Below are 17,500 nucleotides of genomic sequence, written 5' to 3'. Positions count from 1 at the left end.
GCGTCAGAGCGGATCTGGAGCTTCCGGAGCTTTCCGTGTCCCCGGTCGCCCTCGCCCCGGACCGCCGGACGGATATCTCATCACGCCATTACATCTCATTACACCATTACATCTCATTACACCTTGACACCATTACATCTCATTACACCATTACACCATTACACCATTACATCTCATTACACCATTACACCATTACATCTCATTACACCATTACATCTCATTACATCTCATTACACCATTACACCATTACATCTCATTACACCATTACATCTCATTACGCCATTACATCTCATTACACTATTACACCATTACATCATTACATCTCATTACACCATTACATCTCATTACATCTCATTACACCATTACATCTCATTACACCATTACATCTCATCACGCCATTACATCTCATTACATCTCATTACACCATTACATCTCATTACATCATTACATCTCATTACACCATTACACCATTACATTACATTACATTATTGGCATTTGGCAGACGCTCTTATCCAGAGCGACGTACAGTTGATTAGACTAAGCAGGAGACAATCCTCCCCTGGAGCAATGCAGGGTTAAGGGCCTTCCTCAAGGGCCCAACGGCTGTGCGGATCTTATTGTGGCTACACCGGGATTAGAACTACCGACCCTGCGTGTCCCAGTCATTTACCTTAACCACTACGCTACCGGCCGCCCCCGTCTCATTACACCATTACATCACATTACATCTCATTACACCATTACACCATTACATCTCATTACTCCATTACATCTCATCACGCTACGCCAGCGCAGTCCGGGTGCTTAGAGGACTCACTGGAGGAGCGTCCTGCAGGACAGACCTGACCATCGTGCCAGCGCTGGGCGTGGGGCCGGACTCGGAGGAGATGAAAAGTGCTGCGGTTGTGTTAAAATGGGAGCGCAGTCTGTGGGTCCAGATGTACACGGCGAGGCCTCTGCTCCCCCGATGAGACCGCAGCGTCCCAACGGGACCGCTCTGGCTAACGTGCTAACGTGCTAATGCATGCAAGGAGCGAGCAGAGCTCCAGCTGTGCAGCAGGGCATCATGGGAGATGTTGTTGTGTGGTTGTGTTCTCTCAGGGAGGGGCGAGGCCCCAGCGGGTTTGAGCCAGACGCGACTCTCGGGGGGGGGGGGTTTAGTTGGAAACACCCCCTCCTGCCCCGCCATCTTGTGCCAGCTGTTCATTGGCTGCCAATCAATAAACCCCTCTGTCCTATTCCCATGATGCTTTGCAGCAAATGTCAGGGGCCTGGGTGCACCAGAGCTTACACGCTGAAATGCAGAAAAATAAATAAATAAATAAGTAAATCCTTATTAGCAGTTCAAATAAAATAAAAATCTATCATACATGAAAAATTATGAGCAAACATGTCTTAGCTACAGGCTGGTTCAGACAGATTGCTGATGGACTCAGGACCCCATCGTATCCGTTTGAAGCTCATGGTTTTGACTTCACGGTTCGGTACAGCAGGAAAGAATATGAAATTTACTATGAAAATATGAACAGTGGCTAATTGGCCATAATTTATTTCAAAATAAAATGAAGCACATTAACGCCACGCCATGGAGGGAACTCTGTGCTTCTCATTTTTTGTTCACAGAAAAAGGTCCGTGGTTTCAGTGTTTAAGCAAAACTTTAACCATGGTTCATATGTTTAAGCAAGACTTTAACCATGCTTTGAGTGTTCAAGCAAGACTTTAACCATGCTTTGAGTGTTCAAGCAAGACTTTAACCATGGTTTGAGTGTTTAAGCAAGACTTTAACCATGGTTTGAGTGTTTACTGAACTGAAACTTCCATTGGTGATTCATATGTAAATAAATATCAAGTAAGATCACCATAACTATTGAACTAATTATATTATCAAGATCTTCCAAGGCTGGAATAAAAACCAGCACACACACAACTTCCATGGCACTGAGTGTGAGTCTCTGCTCTATAAGGTCTTGTGAGGAGATGGTTCAGGTCTGAATTATGACCCATATCCCTGCCCCGGCCCTGGTGCCTCCCCCACAGCCTGACCGCGGCGATCAGACCCTCCGTCTGCGGCTCTGAGACACGCGAGCGCTAATCCGCGCAGAAACAGGAAGTGAGGGACGTGATGAGGAGCCGCCGGGGCCCGCTGTGGCCTGCGGGGGGACACTCTTCCACAAACAACACGATTACAGCGCCCAAATAATCCCGTCTCTGACGGTCGCGCCTAAATCAGGGCTCCAGCGCTAAGCTCCAGTGAGGCGGGGGGAGATCACACAGAGTTCAAGGTGGATTTGGGCTCTGAAGCACGTGACCTGCGGTTACCTGGGTAACCTGGGCCGGGCTGACCCCTGACCTCTCGGGGGTCGCTGGGTTATTGCCCTGCGGTGTCACCAGGGGGCGCTGTCAAATCTGCTCTTCTCCTTAGCGGAAAACTGGGAAGAGTACCAAAGGGACCAGCTAACCTGGGACGGACGTTCCCCCGGAAGCTGGCACGCCCCAGTGGTGACTGGAGGTACTGCAGTCGATAAAGACTCTGGTGCCATAAAGCACACCTCCATGTTCAAGTCCATTCAAAACTATGAAAAAAAGTATACATTATATATGGATTATATATATATATGCGCAGCCATCTCCAGCTCTTATACGTATATCTGAACCCTGAAAGTGACAGAGATTAAACTTTGTGACATTTCAGAATTGCTTTTTACTTGCCTACTATTTTACTGAGTCATTTCTAAAGCACTAATTTACTTAAAATAAATATTTTTTCCTTAACAAATGGTAAATGGTTAGCATTGATATAGCGCCTTTATCCAAAGCGCTGCACAATTGATGCTTCTCATTCACCCATTCACACACCAACGGCTGCAATTGGCTGCCATGTAAGGCGCCGACCAGCTCGTCAGGAGCATTTGGGGGTTAGGTGTCTTGCTCAGGGACACTTCGACACAGCCTGGGCGGGGGATCGAACCGGCAACCCTCCGACTGCCAGACAACAGCTCTTACTGCCTGAGCCAATATTTGACACCTGACCCCCAAATGCTCCTGACAAGCTGGTCGGTGTTTACTTACACCTGAATTTATACTCTGTAGTAAATAAACTAATTTCTCTGCTCCTCACTTAAATGAGAAATTAGCAATGTGTGTGTGTCACTACATGATGACATCGTACCATTACATCACTGCATTTAGCATCATTACATCATCTAGGCCGGGAATTCCAGTGACAAATCGACCAATCACCAAAGACTTACCATGTAAACAGTTGACAGGGCTCTGGGTCCCAGTAACACAGGAATGTTTGTCTTTAGTGCTCGCGCGTTAATGCGCTAACCCAGGGATGCAATCGCGTGGAGCGTTATGGGAGAGAGGATTCCTGAAGCCCGTAATAATGGCAGTAATAATGGCGAAACTATTATTACTGTTTTCACTGATGCACGAAAGTAATGACGGGATTATTTATAGAGAGGAAGCGATGAGAGACGCGCAGTAAAGTGAGTGTTTTAAACATGTGGAAAGCACTCTAATACGAGGTGCGTGTGTCTCTCTTCTCCCGCGAGCACTCAGTAATCACGACGGACGTCCCCGGAGTGCGGTAACGCGGCAAATGTATTTCTGAACGCTGCGCAGCAAGTGCTCTAAACGTTGCGCAGCAAATTCTCTGTAAAATCAATTCTTATACGGCATACAATAGAGTACACGTGGCCCTACTAGACATTCAGAGTTGAGATTACGTCTTCTTTGTGTTCCCCAGCGTTCTTCCTGTCTGCATAAAGAAAATATACAAAGAATAACTGCCCTGCTCTCATTTAAATACTATTATATTTTACTGTACACTACATTTCTTACATATATCAGATCTTATCCAGTGCGACTTTTAATACTTTTACACAGTATCTGTTTTTACAGCAGGATATATAATGAACCAATTCATGTTAAGCACCATTAGCTCAATGGTACAACAGCAGTGGCTTTACCTGCAGCTTACAACCTCAGAAAGCCCAGTTCTCCACCCATTACACTGCTGTCCACTGCAGTATATCACTATCATTATGTCTGTTTTAAAATCTTCTTATGACCTGAACAAATTACATCTTTCCAAATAGGATTACTGAGTTAGCTGGATACCTGTGCTGAGTAAAACCCACAAAGCAGGATTACTGAGTTAGCTGGAGTAAAACCTGGAACCGCTCTTTTTACTTTAGTCCATGCTCCAGATTTGGGAGGGTTCTGGGTTTTACTCAGTGCAGTTCTCCAGCTAACTCAGTAATCCTGCTTTGTGGGTTTTACTCAGTGCAGTTATCCAGCTAACTCAGTAATCCTGCTTTGTGGATTTTACTCAGTGCAGTTATCCAGCTAACTCAGTAATCCTGCTTTGTGGGTTTTACTCAGTGCAGTTATAACAGCTAACTCAGTAATCCTGCTTTGTGGGATTTACTCAGGGCAGTTATCTAGCTAAATCAGTAATCCTGCTTTGTGGGATTTACTCAGTGCAGTTATCCAGCTAACTCAGTAATCCTGCTTTGTGGGTTTTACTCAGTGCAGTTATCCAGCTAACTCAGTAATCCTGCTTTGTGGGTTTTACTCAGTGCAGTTATAACAGCTAACTCAGTAATCCTGCTTTGTGGGATTTACTCAGGGCAGTTATCTAGCTAAATCAGTAATCCTGCTTTGTGGGATTTACTCAGTGCAGTTATCCAGCTAACTCAGTAATCCTGCTTTGTGGGTTTTACTCAGTGCAGTTATCCAGCTAACTCAGTAATCCTGCTTTGTGGGTTTTACTCAGTGCAGTTATCCAGCTAACTCAGTAATCCTGCTTTGTGGGTTTTACTCAGTGCAGTTATCCAGCTAACTCAGTAATCCTGCTTTGTGGGTTTTACTCAGCGCAGTTATCCAGCTAACTCAGTAATCCCGCTTTGTGGGATTTACTCAGCGCAGTTATCCAGCTAACTCAGTAATCCTGCTTTGTGGGTTTTACTCAGTACAGTTATCCAGCTAACTCAGTAATCCCGCTTTGTGGGTTTTACTCAGTGCAGTTATCCAGCTAACTCAGTAATCCTGCTTTGTGGGTTTTACTCAGTGCAGTTATCCAGCTAACTCAGTAATCCTGCTTTGTGGGTTTTACTCAGTGCAGTTATCCAGCTAACTCAGTAATCCTGCTTTGTGGGTTTTACTCAGTGCAGTTATCCAGCTAACTCAGTAATCCTGCTTTGTGGGTTTTACTCAGTGCAGTTATCCAGCTAACTCAGTAATCCTGCTTTGTGGGTTTTACTCAGTGCAGTTATCCAGCTAACTCAGTAATCCTGCTTTGTGGGTTTTACTCAGCGCAGTTATCCAGCTACCTCAGTAATCCCGCTTTGTGGGATTTACTCAGCGCAGTTATCCAGCTAACTCAGTAATCCTGCTTTGTGGGTTTTACTCAGTACAGTTATCCAGCTAACTCAGTAATCCCGCTTTGTGGGTTTTACTCAGTGCAGTTATCCAGCTAACTCAGTAATCCTGCTTTGTGGGTTTTACTCAGTGCAGTTATCCAGCTAACTCAGTAATCCTGCTTTGTGGGTTTTACTCAGTGCAGTTATCCAGCTAACTCAGTAATCCTGCTTTGTGGGTTTTACTCAGTGCAGTTATCCAGCTAACTCAGTAATCCTGCTTTGTGGGTTTTACTCAGTGCAGTTATCCAGCTAACTCAGTAATCCTGCTTTGTGGGTTTTACTCAGTGCAGTTATCCAGCTAACTCAGTAATCCTGCTTTGTGGGTTTTACTCAGTGCAGTTATCCAGCTAACTCAGTAATCCCGCTTTGTGGGTTTTACTCAGCGCAGTTATCCAGCTAACTCAGTAATCCTGCTTTGTGGGTTTTACTCAGGGCAGTTATCTAGCTAAGTCAGTCCATCCTGCTTTGTGACACAGTGGCCAGATCTACATTCCTCACACACCAGGATCACAGACGCGCAGAGGCAGTCGGCACCGAGCCGTAGTTCTGGCCCAGACTCACAGCCCAGCCGGGCCTTCCTGCCGCCACCCCATTGGCTGTCAACACACTGACCCGAGGAGGTCACGTGGGTTCACGCTGCATAAAGTAACGGACCCGCAAACACGTTTTCGACATTAACGAAACGTGTTTTACTTCCTCTTATCTCCCTGATTTACAGGAAACACAGAACGCGCACCACAGGTGCACGTGCATAATCTGCACGTAACCAGCTGTGTCAGCTGTGGTCGGTCTGTCTGTCTGTCTGTCTGTCTGTCCGTCTCATAAATAGGAACAGAGAAAGTATAAATACAGAATTTCATCGCACATCATCAGCAATTGAGCAAAGCCAAATTACATTACATTACACTACAGGCCGCCCACGTGTTTATTCATGAGCGAACGTACAGTATGTAGATGTAAAGAGCTACTGAAAAACCACAACAAACCATCGAGCACATCGAGGTGAGGGGCCAGTTCCACTTCCAGTTCAGTACATTCACAAGATGAACTCAAATTCAGTGAATGATCCTGGCAAAACATCACAGCCTTTTTTTTAAATTGATGAATTGAATTTGAGTTGATTTTGTGAATTGACTTAACTCCCTGTAGAATCTCAGTTAAATGTAGGTGTAAAGTATTGTGTAAGATGGGGAAGGTCTACGATGGGGAATTTCCCTGGTTATGGCTGGCTGCTGAGCTCCTCATGATGATGTGAAAGGGGCAGTTTGTGCCTTATGCTGTTTGCCATTGGGCGGGAATTCTCCATCTCACAAAACAAAGACTTTTTAAACCGGCAGCACTTTAAAATCAAACTATTTCTTCTTTTTAATTATTGAAGAGCCACTAATAATCCACTAATAATTATATTATTAATGTGACCATACATCATTGTGTTATTAATAAGAAATGCATCTAATTATGTATGCTTTTCCTTTGTAGCTCATTCTGTACTGAAATATATTAATAATATTACTGATCATATATCTGTCATTTATAATAAAAAATGCTTCGAAATAAATGAATAAAAAATTTGGTGCATTTTTTGTATCCGAGAAAGCCAATCATGATGTAACAATGTAAAAAATAATTGTCTCAGAGTCTTACTATCCAGACAGACAGACATCAGAATGGCAGATTTTTCAGAACACGGTAATTTAATTATAGCAATAGCAGGCAGACAGACAGATATCTGAAAGGTTTGCACATAAATGTTCACACAAAGCCACAGGAAAAGTTACATTCAGAGGTTGAAATGGGTAGAGTGAGTAAGACAGGAGATGAGTTTGGCGGAAACCTGGGAGAATGACTGATGGAGCTGAAGACTTAACAAATGAACAGTTTACCAGAAGAACAGCTGTCCCAGGCGTGCTCCACAACCTGCACCGCACTACTGCTGTTACACAAGGTCAAGGGTCACGGGTCAAGGGTGTTTCTGAATGTACAGAACGGGCAGGTGTAGTGTTAAGCCCCAGAGAAAGTGCTATACATTAATTAAGCATGAACACACTCGTTATGTAACCAGAATGAACCTTGTAATCTATGGAAAATGTGTCTAGACACAAAGAATCTACAGCAATATTAATCACAGACACTTTAATCACTTTTCATCTGCGATTATGTCCATGGCAGCCACAGGCTATTTTGGCCGTGCTTAAAATTGTGAGATTTAAAATGATGTACCGTATTTTGTCATAATGTGTAGCACAGCACTAGCATAGTGGTATTCAAACTCAGTTATGGGGATGCTAATTGTTGCCAATATGTTTAATTATTAATCAAATTATGTTGTTAGAATGTATTATTTAGCTGACACTTTTATCCAAAGTGACTTATAAAAAAACCCAAACAGACTTATAATATAATAATAATTTTGCACTTTGCACTTTGCTTATACCAGAATAATGCAGGTTTGGTTCACTGGCATATGAACTGTCATTTGAACAATAATAGTTTAGTTTCAGCGACCAGCAGTGACCACACTTTCAGCAGTTAGGACCCCAGTGATCTCCCCTGTCACGTGTGGCCTCTCTCTGAAGAGAATCATTTGTCTTCCAGCGCCTTAAAGAAAATTACAGCGTGAGGCTAGTTGACCTGTCTGATTAAAAGTCCAGGGAAGTGACTGTAGATTATTTATCACACGGCCGTTTCTCACATCGCGTGGCCTTAACATGGTAAATCATCCTCCAGTCGACATTAAGTGTCCAATTAAGAACAATTAACGGCTCATTACTATTCAATCTGCAGTTACGGTCGGAAAGGAAACCGGCGCGTACAAACTGTGTCCTCATCCCGAGGATCACATTTGTAAAACCCCTTTTCTAACCGACATATTTATGGAAGCTGCGCTGAACGACAACAACGTGCCAGGAGGGGTAATAGGCTGAGAGCTTTCCCCCAAGATAGATGTGATCTTTTTGTGTGTTTTTTTATTTTTTATTAAAATATGCAATATAGACTAATTTAACACATAGAGGCGGGTGGTAGTGCCCCCTCCCCATTATAATCCAGAAAAACACTCGCGAGTGTTGTCACCTGCAGAGATAAAGGTGCAGGGCAGCCCAGCCTGCTGCAAGATTTACCCATTACTGACCCAGGACCAGTTCCTCCCCAGTGCACATTCTAGCCATTTGAGAAAGAAAACCCAAGCGCTGATCTGAAGTCAGTACTTGGGGAGGGGGCGCGACCTATCTGCAGTTGGGAGCAGTCGGTCGGAGCAGGCGAGCCGAGCGAGGCCGAGCCGAGTCTAACACGCGCCAGACCAGACCAGACGGGGACAGGGAAGCCGTCCGAAAAAAAAAAAGAAGAAGTGATTGGGTGTGCGTGACGTCACGATCCTTTTCCTGAAAGTCAACAACAAGCGCTGGCGGCAGAAGCGCTGCGGCGGTGTGACGGCATCACACGCTCCTGTGCTGTGCCTATCCTACCGCGGCGCGACCGAATACTCGGCGTTATTACCCGGAGCGGCGACATCGCTAGCACTCGTATCCTGTTTATTTTATTTTTTTGCGAGTGTCTGTTGTTTCCCCCCCCCCCTCCTCCCTCGATTCATCGCTGCGGCGCAGGGAAGGGCAGAAGTGTGCGAGGGAGACAGACTGCGAAGGGGAGCCCGGAGGTTTCCCCGTCACCGCCCGTCAGCGCCCGTCAGCCAGGTAATACGCAGCCTAATAATAGATTATCAGATGTGATAATAATGTCTTATTAGCTTGCAGAGAGGACCTGGCTCGCTGAAGAATTGTCACTGTTTTGTACCGGGCCTGCTTCTGTGTGTCGTAAATGGGCGACATCGTTGCTAGCTGGCTAATGACGCTAGCAAGCTTGCACATTCTGCAGGGATGGGAAGCAGCGGGATTTAGATGCTGCAGAAGGAGGCTGTGGCGGAGGAGGAGGGATTGTGTGGCTCCGGCCTAGTGCACGTTTCTGGGGTCTCCTGTCGTCTTTTTCCAAATGGGGGAAAAAATGATGATGCTCGTTTTCTTCGTGCATCACAAGAAACGCAATTTAACCACACTTTTGCAATTAAGCGGTGTCGTGCACATTTACGCAAAACGTTGTATTGTTGGGTAGCTAGCTAGCTATCCAGCTATAGTAGCTGGGAAGCTAACTGGCTGGCTAGCTACCTAGCTAAATGCAGATTGTTGCTGGTGTGGCGTGCCTTTTTTTAAATTATTTTTTTTAGATATAGGTAGACATCGTTGGTATTTCCTTGGCATGGTAGATGTCACCTTAACATTTATCCAGCTACAGCGGTTGCATTTGCCATACCAGACTGCCATAAAATAAATGTCTGATGTAGGATTTATTTCCGCTAGTAGTGTATTATATAACTGAAAATGACACCCCACCCCCCTTTAGACAAAAGCTCTTGTTTGTTTGTTTATGGTACGGGCACAATGGTTTGTCCTTATTTGACGGCCCGGACAGTGGCTGTTTATGGGGAATACGGCGATGCGGTGGTGTACGATAAACAAAACATGAGTCGGTGGTTCAGGCGATTTCTCTGCCGGTGTGTCAGCCATTGTTTGTGTTGTCATTAGCTACATTTTCCTGTTTATGTCGCACCCAAGCCGGCACTTCCAGAAGCCGCAGAAATCGCCCGTTTGAACAACTAGCTTGACCAAAAAATGCGACATTCCTGGCGTGCGGTTTCAGATGTGGATCGATTAACACGCAGATTGGTTTATTATATAATACAGTGTCGGTGAAATGAGCAGCTCTGCGGCCGATGCGTTGTGCACTTATTGTGAATGATAACAATGGGCGGAGGTCATTGTGGAGCCGGGCAGGAGCCGGAACCGTTGGAATCAGGTTTAACTGCTAACTGTTTCACACACATTCATAATCAAAACATTCAAGGACTGGGAATTAAAATGGTGTTCTGTCAGAATCATACAGTGAGACGGGTGTGTACATGTAAATGTGCATATGTACTAATGAAAAACGAAGCGGCCATTTACAGGTTAACCCCAGTAAACATTTGCTTTTCTTGAGAATGCTGTTACAAACGCCTAAGGTGATTTCAGCCTGCCTCTGCCATACAATTTGCGTGAACATTGTTAAAGGAGACAACAATATACAGTAATCTACAATGCACAGGAAGCTAATTTGTAAGTTAAACCGCCAGGCAGCATTCAGAATGTCTCTCCGACACAGTAAACAAAGGTAGCCGGGATACAGGAGGCATATCTATGTAATAACGTGCCTTAATTTTAGAGCATTATATCGTCAGCACCGTTATGACCTTTGTAATGGGCGGAGAACGTTGATTTCATTTGCAACTTTCCCAAATGATATTATTATTACATTATTGTGTAGCTCCTGATGCTAGTACACAGTGTTTACTTTGCTGTCACCACAGATTCTATAGACTGACCAGATGCTCATCTCTCTGTGTGTTTTCAGGACCAGGCCTGATACAGTGCTAGATACCATCTAGTTTCAGTAAAATAAGCAGCAGGTACAGGAAAAAAGGTGAGCATTGCTGGGCCTGAATGGCCTGTTCTCGCCATTATGTTATGTTATGTTATGTTTCCATAATGTTAACATAACATTCTGTCTCCTACTGTTAACACAGAGGAGTTATGATTTTATTAATCTTTTGAATATCCATGATGGGCATGTGGCTAAGAGCTGATGCTATAATATACAGTAATATAGCACCACAAGCCCTAAACCAGGATTAGTCACCTCTAGTCCTCGAATCCAAACCCAGCCCTGGTCTTGTTCTCCCAGGTGATTGGCTGAACAGTAGGTGCTGCGTGCTGATTGGCCAGACTGGCTTCACACCTGACCCCCAGGTAAAGGGAGGTCTGTAGTTAAGAAGCAGAGAGGATGGAGTGAGTGTAGGAGCTGCGTATCTTGTGAATACGGGTGATCTCTGCTCTCTCTCTCTCTCTCTCTCTCTCTCTCTCTCTCTCTCTCTCTCTCTCTTATTTGTCACACTCAGTTTCTCAGTTCTCAGGTACACTGCACTCTTTCTGCTGATGGTCTGATATTCAGAAATCTGTCACAAATTGTGCTAATGGTAGTTGACTTGTTAAAAGTTTCTTTTTAAGTCGAGTGTGATGTTTATTTCGCAGTGCTGACTATTCCCACTTGTGTTTTACCTCAGACGTGACAAACGCAGTTATCTCGCAGAAGTACTTTTACTTAAGCTCGCTGACATGAGGGGGATTGTCTCCTGCTTCGTCTAATCAGCTGTACGTTGCTCTGGATAAGAGCGTCTGCCAAATGCCATTAATGTAATGTCTGTTATTCTGATCTCTCCAGTGTCTGTGGACTGATGTTTCTGTTCTGGCCTTAGATTAGTATTTAATTGTCTGTCGTAAAACGGTTGATATGCTTCAGATTTTATTTGAAAATTGAGGTTTTAATGATAATTTCACCATTTATTTAAACCAGATTTGAATGGCATCGCCATGGAGATTTGAAAGTGGTTGGCTGACCTGACCGTAGCAGGAAGTTTTAAAGCCTTCAGCCTGTGCTTTTTCAGCTGAGCTCTCCGCACCTCACGTAGTGCCCCTCACAGGCTCCGGGATGTTCCGGGACTTTCTGTCCTGGGCTTTCAATCTTTCACGCTAAGATTCTCAAGCGCTGAATGCATATTGATGTGGACATTTTAAATGAACAGTAATTCTACAGAGAGCAGTTGTAGTCCTGTGTGCCAATTCAGTTCAGTTTTACTTGTATCACACTTTTTATAGAAGACTGTCACAAAGATGTAAACGCCTGACCAGAACCCCCGAAATAGCACCTGAGGAAAGAAAAAAACAAAAAACCCTCAAACAGCACCAAGAACAACCTGAACAACCTCCCGGATGGGAATAAACCTCAGGAGGGGGGGGGGCATCCTCCGCTGGCCAACAAGGTGTCAGTACTGTGTGTGTGCGCGTGCGCGTGCCCGTGCGCGTGCGCGTGCGCGTGTGTGCGTGTGTGTGGTTCCTCTTCAAGTGCTGCTGCTCTGATGGGGTTACACAAGGTCAGCGCAGATCCCCTTTTACAGACTCTATACACACTACACTCTGTACACACACACTATACACACATGCCCTCTTTCTCACACACGCACGCACTGTCACACACACTACACACATGTACACACTCACTCTCTCGCACACACACACACACACACACACACACACACACACACACACTGTCTCTCACACACACTCACACACACACACACACACACACACACACACACTGTCTCTCACACACACTCACACTACACACACACACACGTTGAGAAGCAGCCCGTAGCTCTGTGTGTTGGGGCTGTTCTCGTGCACTCTCGCTGTTCTCGTGCACTCCTGTCCCTGAAAGGGAGAGCAGAGTGGGCCCTGCACCTGTCCACTGACGGCCAATCAAAACCCTCTGTTTGCCATGAAGCTTCACCATTGGCTGGGAAGAGATTAGTGCCGACGGTTTCATTCTATAGTCTGCCACTTCCTTCATTTTGAGGTTGCCGTTGATGTCAGAAATGCGTTTTTGGCTTGTATAGCGTCGATTCACCTTGGCTTGCTGATGCATTAAATTGCTGACCGATGGATTGAAACTAAACCTATTTGTACTTTTATTAAAGAATGTGGGAATAAGTGCAGGTAGGTTCATTAAAAGCGTCATATTCTCATGAATAAAACATTCCCTTTCCTGAGTGAATAAGAGATTTTGTTTCAGTGCCATTTTGTGTCGGGGGTAGACTCAAGGCCAACGTGTGGGCATTTATTAAAAATTCACTGGCAATATCCCAGATTTATTATTATTTTTTTTAAAAGGTCAGTTCGGGTAAGTGTTCCCTGGAGATACAATAACAGCAGAGTTCCGATCCGCCAATCAGCAAATTCTTTATAAGAGCCAAACATGTGGTTTCATTATGAATTTAAAACATTCAATACTTTTCCATTATTTAATTTGATCCTTATATATTTAACCTGTGTATTATTATATAAATTGTTTGAATTCCTGTGGGTCCCTACTCTTGTTTTTGTGTGCGCTGACATAATTCCACAGGATTCTACTGGCAAAATGGGATTTAAGATGGATGCTTCACATTTTAAAAATCAAATAAAACTATTCCTGCTTAATCCCTCGTAATTGTTGCATAGGGACTGGTATTATATGAGCTAAATTGGCAGAGTAGTTTAATTATTTTTACATAAGTTTGCATGATGATAGTTTTTTGTCTGCGTTACTCGGAAATGGAGTATGAAGCTGGTGTTGTGTGCTGTCTGTGTCTGGAGTACTCCACACTGGAGTAGTTAGCGTGTACATGTAGCGTGTACGTGTAGCGTGTAGCGGCTGAAGTTGTGGAATAATCATGAGAGGCACCTGAGAACACTTGACTGACTGTGCTGATGAAAAGGCCATAAAAAAAGCTTGTGTTTTTTCTGAGTGTTTATTGTAGTGTTTATTACCCAAAGTGTAATCCCTGTTGAACGTAGCTGTGCAGTTGTGTTATATACTGTGGCGTTTGTTTAAAAAAAACCCTAAATATATCTGTACATAAAAAGATTCAAAAGTGGAATCGGCCATTTTGAAAACGGAATGTGCTCATTTTGAAAGATTAAAGTTTGTTGTGCTACAGTCAGCTTCTGCACCAAAGCCTTTTGCATCGAGTCCTTTCCTGGTTCTGGCCGCGCCCCTCCCCAGACCAGGCCCTGTCACAGGTGTGTAAAGTAGGCGGTGCCGTCGTGCAGGTGCAGAGTGTCTGTGAGTCACCATCAGCAGGAATGTGCCGTTATCAGAGTCAGCAGTGCCAGAACAACCTCACACCTTCTCTTTCTCTCTCACCTTACCTTAAAACTCTCATAAAACTTTATTTTTAACGCTCACCTGCTTGCAGGGACCTTGGTGTTGTCAGACTGCGTGTCTGTGAGTTCTGATCACGTGCTGGTTGATTGGTAACGTACTGGACAGTCAATTTACAAAATGGCTCCTGACTTGGTCTGCGGTTGATTGTCATTGCACGGTTAAGCACCTTGCTCAGGAGTACAAGGGCAGTGCCCCACCTGAGAATGAAACCTGCAGCCCCTAGGCTAGAGGCGCGGTGTCCTAACGGCCGCACAGCCGTTTTCTGCAGGTGGTGCTCTGTGGAGACGGTCATGTGACTGCTCTTTTTTATGAATGAAATGTAAACTCATTTTACCGTTGGAGGCCGTCACGCACTGTGTCGGTCCGGTTCATTCTGTGGCCCAGAGTACTTCCTCATCCACCTCTCTGTTCACTTGAACAGGAAGCTTTGCAGTGTATGCGATAGGGTGAAGTGGCAAGTTGGGCTTGTGTGCTAGCGTGTTAGCGCTGACCGTGTCTAGCAGAACCCTGCTCCTCTCTGTGCCCCTCTCTCTGTGCTCCTCTCTGCGCTCCTCTCTGCTCCTCTCTGCTCCTCTCTCTGCTCCTCTCTCTCTGTGCCCTCTCTCTGTGCTCCTCTCTGCTCCTCTCTCTCTCTGCTCCTCTCTCTCTCTGCTCCTCCCTGTGCTCCTCTTTGTGCTCCTCTCTCTCTGTGCTCCTCTCTGTGCTCCTCTCTCTCTGTGCTCCTCTCTCTGCTCCTCTCTCTCTGTGCCCTCTCTCTGTGCTCCTCTCTGCTCTTCTCTCTCTCTGCTCCTCCCTGTGCTCCTCTCTCTGCTCCTCTCTCTGTGCTCCTCTCTCTGTGCTCCTCTCTCTCTGTGCTCCTCTCTCTCTGTGCTCCTCTCTCTCTGTGCCCTCTCTCTCTGCTCCTCTCTCTCTGTGCTCCTCTCTCTCTGTGCTCCTCTCTGTGCTCCTCTCTCTCTGTGCTCCTCTCTGCTCCTCTCTCTCTGTGCCCTCTCTCTGTGCTCCTCTCTGCTCCTCTCTCTCTCTGCTCCTCCCTGTGCTCCTCTCTCTGCTCCTCTCTCTGTGCTCCTCTCTCTCTGTGCTCCTCTCTCTCTGTGCTCCTCTCTCTCTGTGCCCTCTCTCTCTGCTCCCCTCTGGCCCGGCGAGCCGCTCTCTCCTCCCAGCCAGACAAGACCGGCCGCCTTCTGCTCGGTTATTTTCATGGTAGCTGTTGTGTGGCTGGATTTTACCGCACCTGAACAACAACAGCAGCAGCAGCCGCAGCAGCAGCAGCAGCACAGACCTGCAGACACGGGGGGGAGAGTGATTACGGTCTGCAGCAGGTCTGTGTGCGACGCTCCCCTAATGCTGCCTGGTCTTTATGCGGCGGGATTTACGGGGGTTTGTGACACGGAGAGACTGATTAATGGAGCGAGGGTACCTCTGTCTGGAGCTGCCGTCTCGCCCCCCCCCTCCGGCGGGGGCTCCCTCCCGGTTATGTAAAGCGGTCGGGCTGAGCGCGGCGGGTGTGTAGCCGGTTGCCGCGGCGACGACGCGCTGTCTTTTGTGTCGCGGCGACACACGAGGAGCCCCAACCACACTGAGCTCTACCTACAGGCGCTCCTCACTGAGCACCTACAGGAGCTCCTCACTGAGCACCTACAGGGGCTCCTCACTGAGCACTACCTACAGGGGCTCCTCACTGAGCACCTACAGGAGCTCCTCACTGAGCACCTACAGGGGCTCCTCACTGAGCACCTACAGGGGCTCCTCACTGAGCTCCACCTACAGGCGCTCCTCACTGAGCACCTACAGGAGCTCCTCACTGAGCTCTACCTACAGGGGCTCCTCACTGAGCTCTACCTACAGGAGCTCCTCACTGAGCACTACCTACAGGAGCTCCACACTGAGCACTACCTACAGGCGCTCCTCACTGAGCTCTACCTACAGGGCCTCCTCACTGAGCTCTACCTACAGGAGCTCCTCACTGAGCACTACCTACAGGGGCTCCTCACTGAGCACTACCTACAGGCGCTCCTCACTGAGCACTACCTACAGGAGCTCCTCACTGAGCACTACCTACAGGGGCTCCACACTGAGCTCTACCTACAGGAGCTCCTCACTGAGCTCTACCTACAGGCGCTCCTCACTGAGCACTACCTACAGGAGCTCCTCACTGAGCTCTACCTACAGGGGCTCCTCACTGAGCACTACCTACAGGGGCTCCACACTGAGCTCTACCTACAGGAGCTCCTCACTGAGCTCTACCTACAGGCGCTCCTCACTGAGCACTACCTACAGGAGCTCCTCACTGAGCTCTACCTACAGGAGCTCCTCACTGAGCACTACCTACAGGGGCTCCTCACTGAGCACTACCTACAGGGCCTCCTCACTGAGCACTACCTACAGGAGCTCCTCACTGAGCTCTACCTACAGGCGCTCCTCACTGAGCACTACCTACAGGAGCTCCTCACTGAGCACTACCTACAGGAGCTCCTCACTGAGCTCTACCTACAGGGGCTCCTCACTGAGCACTACCTACAGGAGCTCCTCACTGAGCACTACCTACAGGGGCTCCTCACTGAGCACTACCTACAGGGGCTCCTCACTGAGCTCTACCTACAGGGGCTCCTCACTGAGCTCTACCTATAGGAGCTCCTCACTGAGCTCTACCTACAGGGGCTCCTCACTGAGCTCTACCTACAGGAGCTCCTCACTGAGCTCTACCTACAGGAGCTCCTCACTGAGCTCTACCTACAGGGGCTCCTCACTGAGCACTACCTACAGGGGCTCCTCACTGAGCACTACCTACAGGGGCTCCTCACTGAGCACCTACAGGAGCTCCTCACTGAGCACCTACAGGGGCTCCTCACTGAGCTCTACCTACAGGAGCTCCTCACTGAGCTCTACCTACAGGGGCTCCTCACTGAGCTCTACCTACAGGAGCTCCTCACTGAGCTCTTCCCTACAGGGGCTCCTCACTGAGCACTACCTACACGGGCTCCTCACTGCCTGGTTTGTCTGCTTTTGGGGTTAGGTAGCTGGTCAGGGCAGCTCATGTCTACTGTTCCAAACTGTGTGTGTCTGTGTGTCTGTATTTGCTGTGGTGGAGACGTGTTCTCAGATGACCTGTGTGGAATCGCTAATGCGTCCAGCGTCAGGAATGCTGTGGAAGAAGTGAGACACTTCCAGGGAATCTCACAGCACTCCGCTGGGAATGGGACTCAGAGACATTACATTACATTAC

The 17,500-nt window shown here is 46.8% G+C and overlaps 2 protein-coding genes across 3 annotated transcripts in view; both read left to right on the top strand.

Annotated features, from left to right (window-relative positions):
• The window catches only part of LOC133121737 (adenylosuccinate synthetase isozyme 2), a 296,275-nt gene that overhangs the window by 67,450 nt on the left and 211,325 nt on the right, over positions 1-17,500 (top strand). The window lies entirely within an intron of this gene.
• Positions 8,834-17,500, top strand: part of LOC133118518 (RAC-gamma serine/threonine-protein kinase) — a 66,240-nt gene continuing 57,573 nt past the window's right edge. The window contains exon 1 of the mRNA XM_061228595.1: positions 8,834-9,119. The gene's annotated coding sequence lies outside the window, so the exon portion shown is untranslated. The remainder of the gene's footprint in view (positions 9,120-17,500) is intronic.

The sequence above is a fragment of the Conger conger genome, chromosome 2, assembly GCF_963514075.1.
Source record: "Conger conger chromosome 2, fConCon1.1, whole genome shotgun sequence".
Lineage (NCBI taxonomy): Eukaryota > Metazoa > Chordata > Actinopteri > Anguilliformes > Congridae > Conger > Conger conger.
This window is presented reverse-complemented; position numbering and strand designations above follow the sequence as displayed.